Source organism: Mercenaria mercenaria, chromosome 3 (genome assembly GCF_021730395.1).
Source record: "Mercenaria mercenaria strain notata chromosome 3, MADL_Memer_1, whole genome shotgun sequence".
Lineage (NCBI taxonomy): Eukaryota > Metazoa > Mollusca > Bivalvia > Venerida > Veneridae > Mercenaria > Mercenaria mercenaria.
Genome location: NC_069363.1, coordinates 57,070,074 through 57,083,873, shown reverse-complemented (window position 1 = coordinate 57,083,873; position 13,800 = coordinate 57,070,074). Strand labels below are relative to the sequence as shown.

General features: G+C 35.0%; 1 protein-coding gene across 11 annotated transcripts in view; it reads right to left on the bottom strand.

Moving 5' to 3' along the window:
- The window catches only part of LOC128555649 (polypyrimidine tract-binding protein 1-like), a 145,912-nt gene that overhangs the window by 62,916 nt on the left and 69,196 nt on the right, over nucleotides 1-13,800 (bottom strand). Inside the window, exon 1 of one of the 11 annotated variants that reach the window (XM_053538662.1) lies at nucleotides 12,520-12,713. The exons of the other annotated variants lie outside the window; for them this stretch is intronic. The gene's annotated coding sequence lies outside the window, so the exon portion shown is untranslated. Of the gene's footprint in view, nucleotides 1-12,519; nucleotides 12,714-13,800 lie in introns of those variants that run through there. 11 annotated transcript variants of the gene reach the window in all.

Here is a 13,800-nt window from a genome sequence, read left to right as displayed (position 1 = left end):
ACGACAATTTATCTAGCATGCTAAGGCATAAGGAAAATGGTCAGGGACTACATATAACAGGCCTGGGATTCCATCTAAAAGCAAAACCCAGAAAATCTACATTCTACAGCCTACAATGTCCTTCTTCAATAGAGTTTTATAGGGAAATTCTGGCAGCCAAAAGCATCCCAGGCCAGCCTAAACACTGCGTGATACAGCCTACGTGCTCGTGCCATCAATACCAAAGAGAGCCGTGTTACACTGTACTACTATTAACTGCCGTGATAGATCATCCTTCAATAATTATCTTAACCTCACATTCAACCTCTATCTAAAAGTAATGTAATTTAGAACAGTATCTTTTTTTCTTTTCAACATATCTACTCAGACACCTTCTGTGAAAGCCATTTATAAGCCATCAACTCATTCCAGAAAGTAGTGTTTACACATCCAGTGAGATTGGCCAAGCAGGCACATGTATTACAGTTCTGTTGAAAGTAAAACCAGACCAAACATAAACAATGTCAGCCTTCGTAAACAAAGGTACACCAGTAACATAAACAATTCAAGTAAACAACAGCACACTTCAATCAAGGCAGAATAGGTAAAGAGTCAAAGAGAAGTAGCTCTGTTTGAAAGACAGCCTGAAAGAATTCTAAAATATTTGCTCGAAATGTGTGCTTGCATCAAAAGAAGAATGTACCCCCTTCATCTTCAAGATAGACAAATAATTACATCAGTTGTGTCTCTGGTGCCAAGGAATCTGTCCCTGGTGCCGTGGAATGAATCTGTCTCTGGTGCCAAGGAATCTGTCCCTGGTGCAAAGGAATCTGTCTCTGGTGCCAAGGAATCTGTCCCTGGTGCCGTGGAATGAATCTGTCTCTGGTGCCAAGGAATCTGTCCCTGGTGCAAAGGAATCTATCTCTTGTGCCCAGGAGTCTGTCCTTGGTGCCGTGGAATGAATCTGTCTATGGTGCCAAGGAATCTGTCTCTGGTGCAAAGGAATCTGTCCCTGGTGCCATGGAATTAATCTGTCTTTGGTGCCAATGAATCTGTCCCTGGTGCAAAGGAATCTGTTCCTGGTGCCCTGGAATGAATCTCTCTCTGGTGCCTTGGAATCTATCCCTGGTGCCCTAATGCCCTGGAATCTATTACTCCATAAAAGTCCTTGTCAGTCATATATTATGACAGACAGGGACTTTTATGGATTCCACTAGAATACTATGTGAAATCAGTTGTTACTGGAAGCAGGTAACATGCTGCAGTTTTACGTCAAAAATTCTTTAATTTCGAGGCCTTGAATCTCTATCATGTTTAGTAATCACCTCACAGAGTAGAAATAAATATGAATGGACATGAATAGCAAAACAGCCTTCCAGATATATCAGTGAGTTATTGTCAAAAGCAGCTTACAAATGAAGACATATTGTTTCAGAATTACTCCTCAGAGCAGACTTAGGTCCCAAATACACTGATATAGGCTCCAGATTTGTTCTGCCAACATCTAAAAGATGCATTATTAATAGGTCCAACTTGCTGGTAATCAAAGCCAAGCATCTCAGTGAGTTCATGGGGAATTTATATTGGCTAGTTAAAAGGGCTATCACTGGTGATTAGAATAGAGAGGGCTGTTATCTAGGACAATTACTCCAGGGCCACATTATCATCAAGTCAAATATCAACTAACAATCAAACTTACTTCTGTTAGAATATGATACCATCACATGCAATCCTTTAATGAAGACTTAATCAGCTTTTTCTACCATTTTCTTAGGGTGGCTTAACTCTTACCCTGCTTAATTTCAATAATGAACTTGTCCATCTCTAAATTTAGACAGTACTATTAACTGTTAAAAGGGGTGTTTATCAAAAAGCTACTGACTAAATGGCAAACAGTACAGATCATGATCAGACTGCACGGATGTGCAGGCTGATCTTAATCTACACTGGTTGCAAAGGCAGAATCAATTGTGTCTGGCATGGCAAGGCCTCAATTAACTTTTTTTCCTAATTGTATAGAAACTTCAGTGAAGGCACATTGCATTTTGGTTACAGCAGAACATGATCCTTTTTAGCAGCTTTATGTAGTTACATTATTTGCCACATTTCAATTTTGTACGAATTTAAACCACCTTATCTTTTTTTTTTTAATTTTAAAGGTCCATTACTAAGGGAAAGTGAGTTGGCAATTTTTTTCATAGCCAGTGCATAGACTTCTGCAAGACACTAAATAATGAAGATTGGCAGGTCAAAATTTACAGAAGGTCTTTGGAACTCAAAGAAATGTATGTGTATTATGTTGAAATTTCAATGAATAGACAGAAAGACCCCCAGGTCTTTTTAACTTTCTTCATACTTCATAGAAAAATAATTGTACATATACTGCGATTTATTTCGAATTTCTACAAACCAACTTTCATTTTCCAATAAAATGAAATAGTTTCTGTGCTTTTTAAAAGAAATTAAAATGTTCACTTTCCTTAGTACTGGACCTTTAAGATATATTAACCTTAACCCTGCTAGTGGCAAGTGATGTGCAGATCAAGATCAGCCTGCACATCAGTTTGTTTCTTTATATTCTTCAATGTCAATGAGAAATAATCTTTCACAGGTTTCAAACTCATGATCTGGACTTGCCAACAGAAGCTGACTCCAAAATTGACGCTGATGTTGATTACCACAGTAACAGTAACTTCCGCACTTACAAAACTGAAATTTCTCAACTTCCTCAACCTAAGCACATTATATCAAATGTTTTTTGTGAATTTTTGTTTTCCATGTTTCAACATGTTTGACTCTCAAATCAATAGAGCAATCTGAGGCTAGCCAGGCATGCAGGCCTCGCAAATGTTTTTACATTCTGTAAAATCATAAAACCATAACTTGTTTCAATTATTCATAATTGCATTAACTTGATGCTTTGAACTGATCAATAATCTCTGTTTCGGTCACAGTAGCTAAACACTGAACATTTAAAATATTTACAATTTCCTCTAGTTACATAACTAGTAAAACAGTATACAATGTGATGTTAACCCAGATTCTCCTGGCAGCAAATGTTGCCAGACAGTTTTATTTAATTTTGTCTACCACCCCCAAAAACAGACAATTGAAAGTTTTAAATACAAGCCAAAAAATTTCCTACCGGAACAATTCAGTAACTGAGAAATCAATGTTTGGTACTAAAAAAAACACAGTTGAAAGAAGACTCAGCCAAAAAAAATTCAACAAAGTAATTAGATAAAAAAAAAAATTCAACAATGTAATTAAATGAAAATTTATAGCAAATAAAATCTAGTTCCATTCAACAAACGGAATACGAAACTATGAAATTATTTATTTGCTTAAAAAATGTTCCCAAAATTACCATATGAAACGACTAAAAACCATGTCACAGAATTTCGCTCTTAAGTTCCAATGGATAACATCAGGGAGTAGAACTGGAGAGTACTTTGAGACAAGAATCACTCCTGATGTATCACTGTTGACATTCCTCTTACGCTAAAAAGCAATCCTTGATTCTATATGACAGAAATGGTAATCTGTTCGCATTTCAAAATGCTTTTTAATCCTTATATGTTTTACTCTTGGGAGGTTTTTCCCATCTAGTAGTGCTAGAAGCCGCAATATCAGAAATGGACTTCGCGTCCCTTGCCAATATTATACATGATACTTACTGACAACTAATTCCAAGGTCTGGCATAATATCTACTTTCTGTCAATTTATTAGTCACAATGCTGGCATTAAATGAAATAAGTTTTCTTATTATCTAATTTTCCTAGCTTATAAACTATTGCAAAAACATATAAATATAATATAGGAAATGACATCTAAATATTATGTACATTAAATATTTGATTGCAGACTATTATATCACTTCCAAACAAGGTTCTAGTAAACCCCTTTGGTTTCCATCATTTCTAAACAAGGTTCCAGTGAAGTCCTTTGCCATATTTCCAAACAAGGTTCCTGTGAAGTCCTTTCTCATATTTCCAAACAAGGTTCCAGTGAAGTCCTTTGCCTATTTCCAAACTACTAGGTTCCAGTGAAGCCCTATGCCTATTTCCAAACTAGGTTCCTGTGAAGTCCTTTGCCTATTTCCAAACAAGGTTCCTGTGAAGTCATTTGCCTATTTCCAAACAAGGTTCCAGTGAAGTCCTTTGCCTATTTCCAAACTACTAGGTTCCAGTGAGTCCTTTGCCTATTTCCAAACAAGGTTCCAGTGAAGTCCTCTGCCTATTTCCAAACTACTAGGTTCCAGTGAAGTCCTTTGCCTATTTCCAAACAAGGTTCCAGTGAAGTCCTTTGCCATATTTCCAAACAAGGTTCCAGTGAAGTCCTTTGCCTATTTCCAAACTACTAGGTTCCAGTGAAGTCCTTTGCCTATTTCCAAACAAGGTTCCTGTGAAGTCCTTTGCCATATTTCCAAAACAATGTTCCAGTGAAGTCCTTTGCCTATTTCCAAACAAGGTTGTAACAGTAATACCATATTTGTTTTCTATCCTTTCCAAACAAACTTACAGGCTCTGTATTTTCAAACACGGTTGCAATGAGACCCTTTGTTTTTTCTAAGAAACTGACTGCCAAACAAGGTTAGAGCACATCCCTTTGTTTTCCATCATTTCCAAACAAAACTGCAGTGAAGCCCTTTGTGAAAATTATTGCCAAACAAGTCTACAAAGGCCGGAGCAAATTCAGCCCTAATGGCTTTCGGTCATTTCCAAACAAAGTCTATGCACTGAGCTGCATTAATTTCCAAACAATTCCTTCCTTTCTGTCATATAGTAGAGACCTTTGTGTGTTTTGTAACTCCCCTGGTGTATCTCATCTGCATCATAATTTACCTATTCTATGCAACTGAGCACTTTCTACATCAGTAACGAGACTCCCTAATAATTTGCTTGTTTTCTATGAACATTATGGGACTTGTTTGAACATTCTGGGACTAAACTGATGTATTTCTAGACCATTTTAGAAGCAATCAAATAATGAGTCAATTTCTTAAAAATGAGAACAACTTTGCTGCTAATATCCATTAAGTTCAGTAATTGTCTGGAAGTAATAAGATGATCATAATAACAAAACGTTTCCATCTGAGAATTTCTAAAACAGGGTTAAAATTTGAAAAGATCATTACATAGTAAAGGTAAGGTATGGTATGGCATATACCAAAATATCACATCTCATATTATAATTGGAAATCTATTGTAAAACAAATTTAATCACTGCAGATCTCAGGTAAGTTAAAAGTTCCACAAAGCTTTTAACAGATGAAGTATGTTATGCTTAATTACATGGTTAGAAAGTCATTATTTACAATATTACACATAATCTTTAAACAGTTTAAGCCATAAAGGGAGGTAATAAAAATCAATGGATTTAATTACATTTTATTAATATTCAAACCTTTGGTAAATATATAAGAAAACAAGAGCTGTCTCCGTAGGATGACACATGCCCCCGATGGCACTTTGAATGAATAGTTATGGCCGATGTTAGAGTTTAGGACCTTTGACCTACGGAGCTGGGTCTTGCGCGAGACACATCATCTTACTGTGTCACACATTCATGCATAGTTATTTTAAAATCCATGCATGAATGACAAAGATATGGACCGGACATGCCCATCAAAGCACTATCATGAAAAATGATCTTTAACGTCTAAATGTGACCTTGACCTTTGAGCTACGAACCTGGGTCTTGCGTGTGACACGTCGTCTTATTGTGGTACACATTCATGCCAAGTTATTTGAAAATCCATCCATCGATGACAAAGATATGGACCGGACACGCCCATCAATGCACTATCCTTTAACATCTAAGTGTGACCTTGACCTTTGAGCTACGAACCTGGGTCTTGCGCATGACACGTCGTCTTACTGTGGTACACATTTATGCCAAGTTATTTGAAAATCCATCCATCGATGACAAAGATATGGACCGGACATGCCAATCAATGCACTATCCTTTCACGTCTAAGTGTGACCTTGACCTTTGAGCTACGGACCTGGGTCTTGCGCACTGCACGTCGTCTTACAGTGGTACACATTCATGCCAAGTTATTTGAAAATCCATCCATCGATGACAAAGATATGGACCGGACACGCCCATCAATGCACTATCCTTTAACGTCTAAGTGTGACCTTGACCTTTGAGCTACGGACCTGGGTCTTGCGCACTGCACGTCGTCTTACTGTGGTACACATTCATGCCAAGTTATTTGAAAATCCATCCATCGATGACAAAGATATGGTCCGGACACGAAAATTGCGGACAGACCGACAGACAGACAGACGGTTCAAAAACTATATGCCTCCCTTCGGGAGCATAAAAATCTTGAAAACAATATCTAACAAGTAGTACACATATTTATGTTCATAACAAATGTGCCAGCAACATTATATACAAAGGCATTATGAGTCTGCAAGGAGAGAACATGCTACAAGTGAGGAACTACACATTTTCCTTTGTAATAAACCAGAATAATTTTATTTCCTGTAGAGTATATACTGTACTTAAGTAATCTTAAATAAGTTACTAATAAATCAAAGCTTAAAGACCAAAGGAATACCACAGATTTTTCTGGCTATTACTGAATAACATAAGCAATGTGGAAAAAATACTGTATACATAGCATACAGTAATTCATAACGGAAGGAACCTGACATACTGGTATATTAAAGCATTTATCAAAAAATGAGGCATCAATTAACACCTGCCCTATTCCAGAGCTTTTCTGATTATTCTACAGCACTGCCCACTCAAAACCTGTCTTACCTTTCCTGTTAGGCATTTTTCATCTTTTTCATGTTTTGGGGGAAAACATTTTTTTTTTTATCATACCTGTGATACCAAAATAAATTTGCTTACTTTTGCTTCAGAAAGCCAGAAAATTTTCAAGCATTACACAAAATGTAAAATCATTTGCTGTAAGCACTTAAAGGCTATGACCGATTGACCATATGAACTGACCAATCTGGAATGGATGAGTCAGGTCAGGTGGCACCACAGCTGGCCTACAACAACTGGTGGCAGCCTTATTGCTAATATTTCTTATCTTGTAAAAACTTCAAAAATTAACAATTACACATCCATCAGTGGAAATGGGGAGAGCTCAAAATGTGAGCTCAAACGAAGCTTATCATCATTATTCCAGACAGTATCTGAACCGCCAGCTTCAAGGCTATTTCTAACTGAGGTAATTTGCGGATATAATCTTAATGCATTTACAAAAAAAAACAGGATGAAAAAGACTTTTATTAGTTCGGAAAAATTGCTATTAAATGAGTAAGTTTCAAATCAATTCAAAACATGCCGAAATATAACATGGCAAAGATAAGCGACTAACATGAATTTTTCTTTTTGGACTGTAAACATTGAACATAATTATTATAGTTCGAAATAACTCACAAAGACACCTCTGTCATGACAACAAACAATTTCCTCTAATGGGCAAAACTGTAAATGTTTTGGTGAATAATTAATGACATTCCCTAAACAAAAGGACTACAGTGAAACTTTGCTCTTTAATACATTCTTCTTTTTGTGTTTCTGAAACAACATTATACGCCAGGCATTTTTTGTACTTTTTTCCAATGTTGTATACTGTTAAACAAGAGCACCGCCTTGCGGGTGCTGACGCTCATCTGATTTTTTTTGTGTAATAGAAATATTGTCCTACCCATGATTTTCTAAGTCTAAAAAGGGCCATCATTCTCGCAAAAAGCAGGATAGAGTTATGTTTCTTGATGTACAGTGTCCACTTATGATGGTGAAAAACTGTTGCAAGTTTTAAAGCAATAGCTTTGATAGTTTATGAGAAAAGTTGACTTAAACATAATACTCAACCAAGAAAATGATTTTCTAAGTCCAAAAGGGGCAATAATTATTGCAAAAAGCAGGATGGAGTTATGTTGCTTGCTGTACAGGGTCAGCTTATGATGGTGAACAAGTGTTGCAAGTTTCAAAGCAATAGCTTTGATAGTTTAAGAGAAAAAGTTGACCTAAACATAAAACTTAACCAAGAAATCTGATATTTTCTAAGTCCAAAAGGGGCCATAAATCTTGCAAAAAGCAGGACGGAGTTATGTTTCTTGCTATACAGGGTCAACTTATGATGGTGAACAAGTGTTGCAAGTTTTAAAGCAATAGCTTTAATAGTTTAGGATAAAAGCTGACCTAAACATAAAACTTAACCAAGAAAACTGATTTTCTAAGTCCAAAAGGGGCAATAAATCTTGCAAAAAGCAAGATGGAGTTATGTTTCTTGATGTACCGGGTCTGCTTATGGTGGTGAACAAGTATTCCAAGTTTCAAAGCAATAGCTTTGATAGTTTAGGAGAAAAGTTGACCTAAACATAAAACTTAACCAAGAAATCTGATATTTTCTAAGTACAAAAGGGGCCATAAATCTTGCAAAAAGCAAGATGGAGTTATGTTTCTTGCTATACAGGGTCAGCTTATGATGGTGAACAAGTATTCCAAGTTTCAAAGCAATAGCTTTGATAGTTTAGGAGAAAAGCTGACCTAAACATAAAACTTAACCAGGCAACGCCGACACAGACGCCGACGCCGACGCCGACAACCGCTCAAGTGATGACAATAACTCATCATTTTTTTTCAAAAAATCAGATGAGCTAATAAAATGAAGATTGGCACAATTCTTGTGAGGGTCTTTAATATGTAATAAAGTTGATGAATTGAATTCTGTGTTGGTTTAATGCAAGTTTCACTACCCTATTTTAATATTAACAAATGATACCATCTTTGCAACATCAAATACTAAGGGAGAAACACATTATTTATAAGTCTTATAATGATCTGCACCAGTCGCCATTCAGTCAGTATCTTTTTGGTATGCACCCCTTTAACAATTAATGGTTCTGTCCAAATTGAAAGATGGACAAGTTCATTTTAGAAATTTAGCAGGCTAAAATTTAAGTCATCAATGACAGTTGAAATAGTTAACACTGTATCATTAACACATCCTGCTGTCATAATCTATCACTATAAAAACAAATAAACTTTGGGACAATTATTTGCATTAATCTGACCAATTTTCCAGTGATAACACATAACAAAACTGTGCACGACTTTGAAATGATAGAATGCGGATTTGTGAAATGACAGCAATCTTTGTGGTTGAGATAGCATGAATCATTTCTTTCTGTCATATGACCCGGCCTTAAAAAAATCTACATCCTAGTACAACATTAATTCACTGTAGCATCGAAGCGGCTTGGATATTAAGGCTGCCTTGAGAATTTCGTCTGGTCCCCCTTAATGGTAAATATATTCATTAAACATTTTTATGCAGCTGTTAGTGTCCTTGACCTTTGACAGTATCTCCCTTGACCTGAATAACATGTTCCGAGCAGAAACAGTATTCAGATAGCAGAAGAAAACATTTAGAAAAAAGTATAAAACAACATTCTATTCATTTTTACTTACTGTTGTAATGATTATAGCATCTGATTAATAGGACAAAAATAAACCTTCTCGATCAATTACTTATCCATAAATCAATCCAGTCTAAAAATAGAATCCTTTAGTCCATGCATAAATATTACAGTAACCTAATTCAGGCATTTCAATTCCTTTTGATCACAGATTTATGTCCATCCATACATCACACATTCTAAAATGCCTTTTGTGAGCATTAAATTTTTTTCTATAAATGGATACTGGGTACCAGGCCAGCAAAAATACTGGGTACCAGGCCAGATTCCTAATTACAACAATATCATTTTCTCAAACAGCTAACTCTGGCTATTGTAACACACCAAAAGAAGTTCTTTATGCTTACTTTACTACTTTGACCTAATTAAAGGTACTCGCTCACAATTTGGGTGAAATTGTTCTGCCAAGTTTGGCACAGAACCTATGTAATTATGACATTGAACAATGGTAGGTGTGTGAAAGTAAGTGTTAAAGTGGGAGGAATGTTGGTTTTCTCCATTATTTATAAAGCAGTGCAACGGTGTACTCCTTTCTGCACAATATTTTTGGTCATTAACTAGGGTATCTTGCAAAAAATCATATATAAGATGTGTCAATAATTTTGTACCACTAGTCATTTTCTTAGTACCCACATTTTATCTATTTTTGAGAGAGAAAAAAACATTCCCCTAAAATGTGTGAACAAGTTGCTTTATGTCAAGAAAACTGAACTGTTACTAGATTGTTTTCAATATGAATATTTCATTTTCTGATACCACTCAGAAGTTCCAACAGTTTCACAGAAATCGCTTATCAAAGAGCTCTTTGAATAAAATTTCAATTTCATATAGCTGTAGACTCACCATTTTTTGTTCTCATTTCATCCCCCCATCCCCATCACCTCCCCAATCTTTTTCATAAAATGCTTTTAAATTAAAAAGATCACACAATATAATTCTCTTGTTTCATTCAAAGTGATTGTTTTTGGGGTTTTTTTTGTTGCTATGTTTTCTTTCAGCAGTATGTTTTGCACAGAAATAAATTAATCTCTCTCACAGAATAGCTAACTACAGGTTTATTGCATAAAACTGTCTTTGTCATTCTTCAGGCGATAAAGTTTCTTTCTAAAATGGATAAATCCGATTTCGCAACCTTCTTCTCCAATTCTCATTTACTTCAATCAATAATTTAATCACATTCAAACCTCTTTTTATGAACTTTTAGTAAATATCTTTTATCTGGGTAAATAGTAAATTAATTTATTTCTTGCTTTAATGTAATTCACATTACTTTTTTTTCATGTAAAATAACATGTCGGTGATGAGAAAATCATTGGTGAGATGGTTTAAGTTGAGATACAATTCGACAATTTGCATAGGTGCATAGGGACAATGTGAAACTTTATTACGGGTAAGTAAAGCACATGCCTGAAATTTTTATAACAAGATTTGTAGCCTCAGTTTTTAAAAGTTTCTATTAAAATCATTGTCACCATCAACATCTTCATGATCATCATTAACAACAGCAACAACAACACTATAATCATGACATTGAAATGCCCGTCACAGAAAACTAGCTCTTTATCAGACACAGTTGCTGCCTAGTTAATCATATGCATTCAATAAAAAGAGTATTTTATAATGTTTCTGTCCATTAATTCCCTAGGAAGAACATCATTTATTAATTCTAAAGCTTGATCAAACACTTCACAGCTATCTTGCCCACTTAAGTACGCCTCCACTCACCTTCAACAGCCTTCCACCTGAATGACCAGCTCTTCCACGTACTTAAGATATTTTAGATGTAAAGCCGTTGCACTGCTCCTTCAAAACCTAATTTTCGTTAACACTGAACACCCTTATATAGATTGATAAACTTCATTTCTTGTAACGCTCAATAACCTAAATTCATTTTCAGTAACGCTACATAATAATAAACTCTTAGACTGCTTCCTACTTGTGTTCCAAGGTTATGATATAAAAATTTAGACCAGTCTAAAAACTCAAGCAGCTGATTGGTTGTTTCTGAGAACAATGTTCAAATTGGCCAATGAAAAGCCTGCATTCTGAGACTGGTCCCCAAATTCAGAATTACAACCTTTGAACCTGTACTTCTGATAGCTGCTCAGTTTTGTCTGTACCCCAGTTACGGTGACCTTAGTTACCGTCTATATTATAATAATTGTTGTCCAATCTTGCCAATGACAAGATTCAAACTCAAAAGGCGTAACTTATATAAAATGCAATAATATTCTCCTAACCCTCTTAAACCAAATGCTTTATTCATTATGTCACTCTAGAATTTATAACAAAATTCTTGAATCTGTGCAATCGATGTCTTTCCCAAGTAGAAATTGTGTACATTCCTGTCTCTTGCATAATGATTTACACAGAGCTGTGCTCAAAAAGTCAGCTCCTTGTATTTTCCATGCATCAAGAAATAACAACAAAATGTCAGGCTGCATGTTTTAATGTAATGCACCAGAACATACAAGCCAGACTGGGCTTATCAGCTGTAAACAGTTGTACGAAATTATATCTGATTTCATATTATCGGATAACACACATGCTTTCTTACACACAAGCACAGCAAGAAAGAAAATTGGTTTCAAACATATTATACAAATATAATAATTTGCATTCCTGCACATAGAATAGAAATATTTTAGTTATTTGTAATGAAAATCTCAATTTTTAATATAAAACAATGACTAAACAAGATGTTTTCAGGTGAAAACTTCATACATATTATTTCTGTCATCGATTTTGACCTGTACTTCACCCTCCCTTGTGTAACTGGGCGAGCAGGAACAAAAAAACTTCAACAATTAAAATAAATTCCCACCTTTATTTTATGCAAACTTTATTGATAATTGTGTGATAAATAAATCAACTGTAAACAAATTTTATCCAAGTTTATCATGATTTCTACATGCATTTCAAAATATCCCCTTTAAACATGGAAGTGTGGGTGTAAGAACACAGATAACAATTGTAATACAATAAATTGAATGGGAGGGGCACAAAATTTTTAAAATACTACATAGCAGTGATTTATCGGTGATTTAAAATATCATAAAATTTATGAAAAAATATACTTACATGATCCAGAATTGAAATAAAGTCCAGTAAAACTGCAGGTCAGAACTGACAGTCACAGAAAAAACACAGAAAAAGGGGAAGGAAAAAAAGAGAAAGAGATATTAGCTATACTGTAATGCCCTTAGTAACCAACGTGTACACTAGTATTGAGAGAAGTCGATATGTATTACAGTTCGACAGTGCGATTTACTTTCCCATTGGAAGATTATAGCCTTACAACACATACACTGAATCACTCAGCTATATCCTACACTATTTAATATTTACCTGTATAACTGAACTATATAAAAATAAATCAAATATCAACGCCAGTGTAATTACAAGTAAGCCACGGCTAGAAAAAAAAAGAAAGATGAAATATGCAACCGATCGCTAATGTATTTTGTAATGCTTAAAATCCTGTTTTAGGAAAAGATTGATTACTGGTTTTCTTTTCGAGTAGATTCACTATTGGTTAGCATGCGATGATGAAATCAATACCAGCTACTGTTGCTTGCATCGTCAACCCTAAAATTATGTACTTTTTATTATAGCAATTCATTTGGTCACCAATTTGCAGTTCATCAAATTAAACTGTTGGAAAAAAACTTAATGGAAAACGACGGAAAAAGACGTATTTGTCTCCTGTCTGCCTCCAAGGGGTCTCGCTAGCAAATTGAGCTGAAGTCAGAATTGAGTCAGCTAAAATTTGTATCAGGCCTTAGAAACAGATGAAATTTACAAAAATTCTTACTACAAAATCATTAATATTGACGGTGGACTTATTTTGCATGGAATTCGTTGCAACGTTAATCTATGAAATTAAATTCAAATGAATAATCAAATTTACAAATCTTGATTAGGGGAAATAAACAAATATATATTCCTGTGAAATAACTGTTTCAGGTAATTTTTTAAAACTATGAAATTTCATGCCCAAGAAATATAATGATTTCACATTATACTAGGCACACCAAAAGGTCCTAATTATTAGCCATACAATACTTATAATGCTAATTATATGTCATATTATACCATAAATTTCCATGTACAATTCACATTTTTCTGATGCTTACAAAATGGTTGAGACAATTATTTACAACTGAAGAAAAAGAAGTTGACAATTATTGTCTATTAGGGGATTTGGGGGTTGGGTATTAATAACATCAATGCACATTATACTAGGGCTTTTACAGTAACTTTTTGTGACAATTTTTTTTCTTGTGGGGACAATTCCCTCTGATCTGACTGAGGTGGAAAAAGGTTCCTAGGGCTTTTACAAACTTTATTTATGTAAAAGAT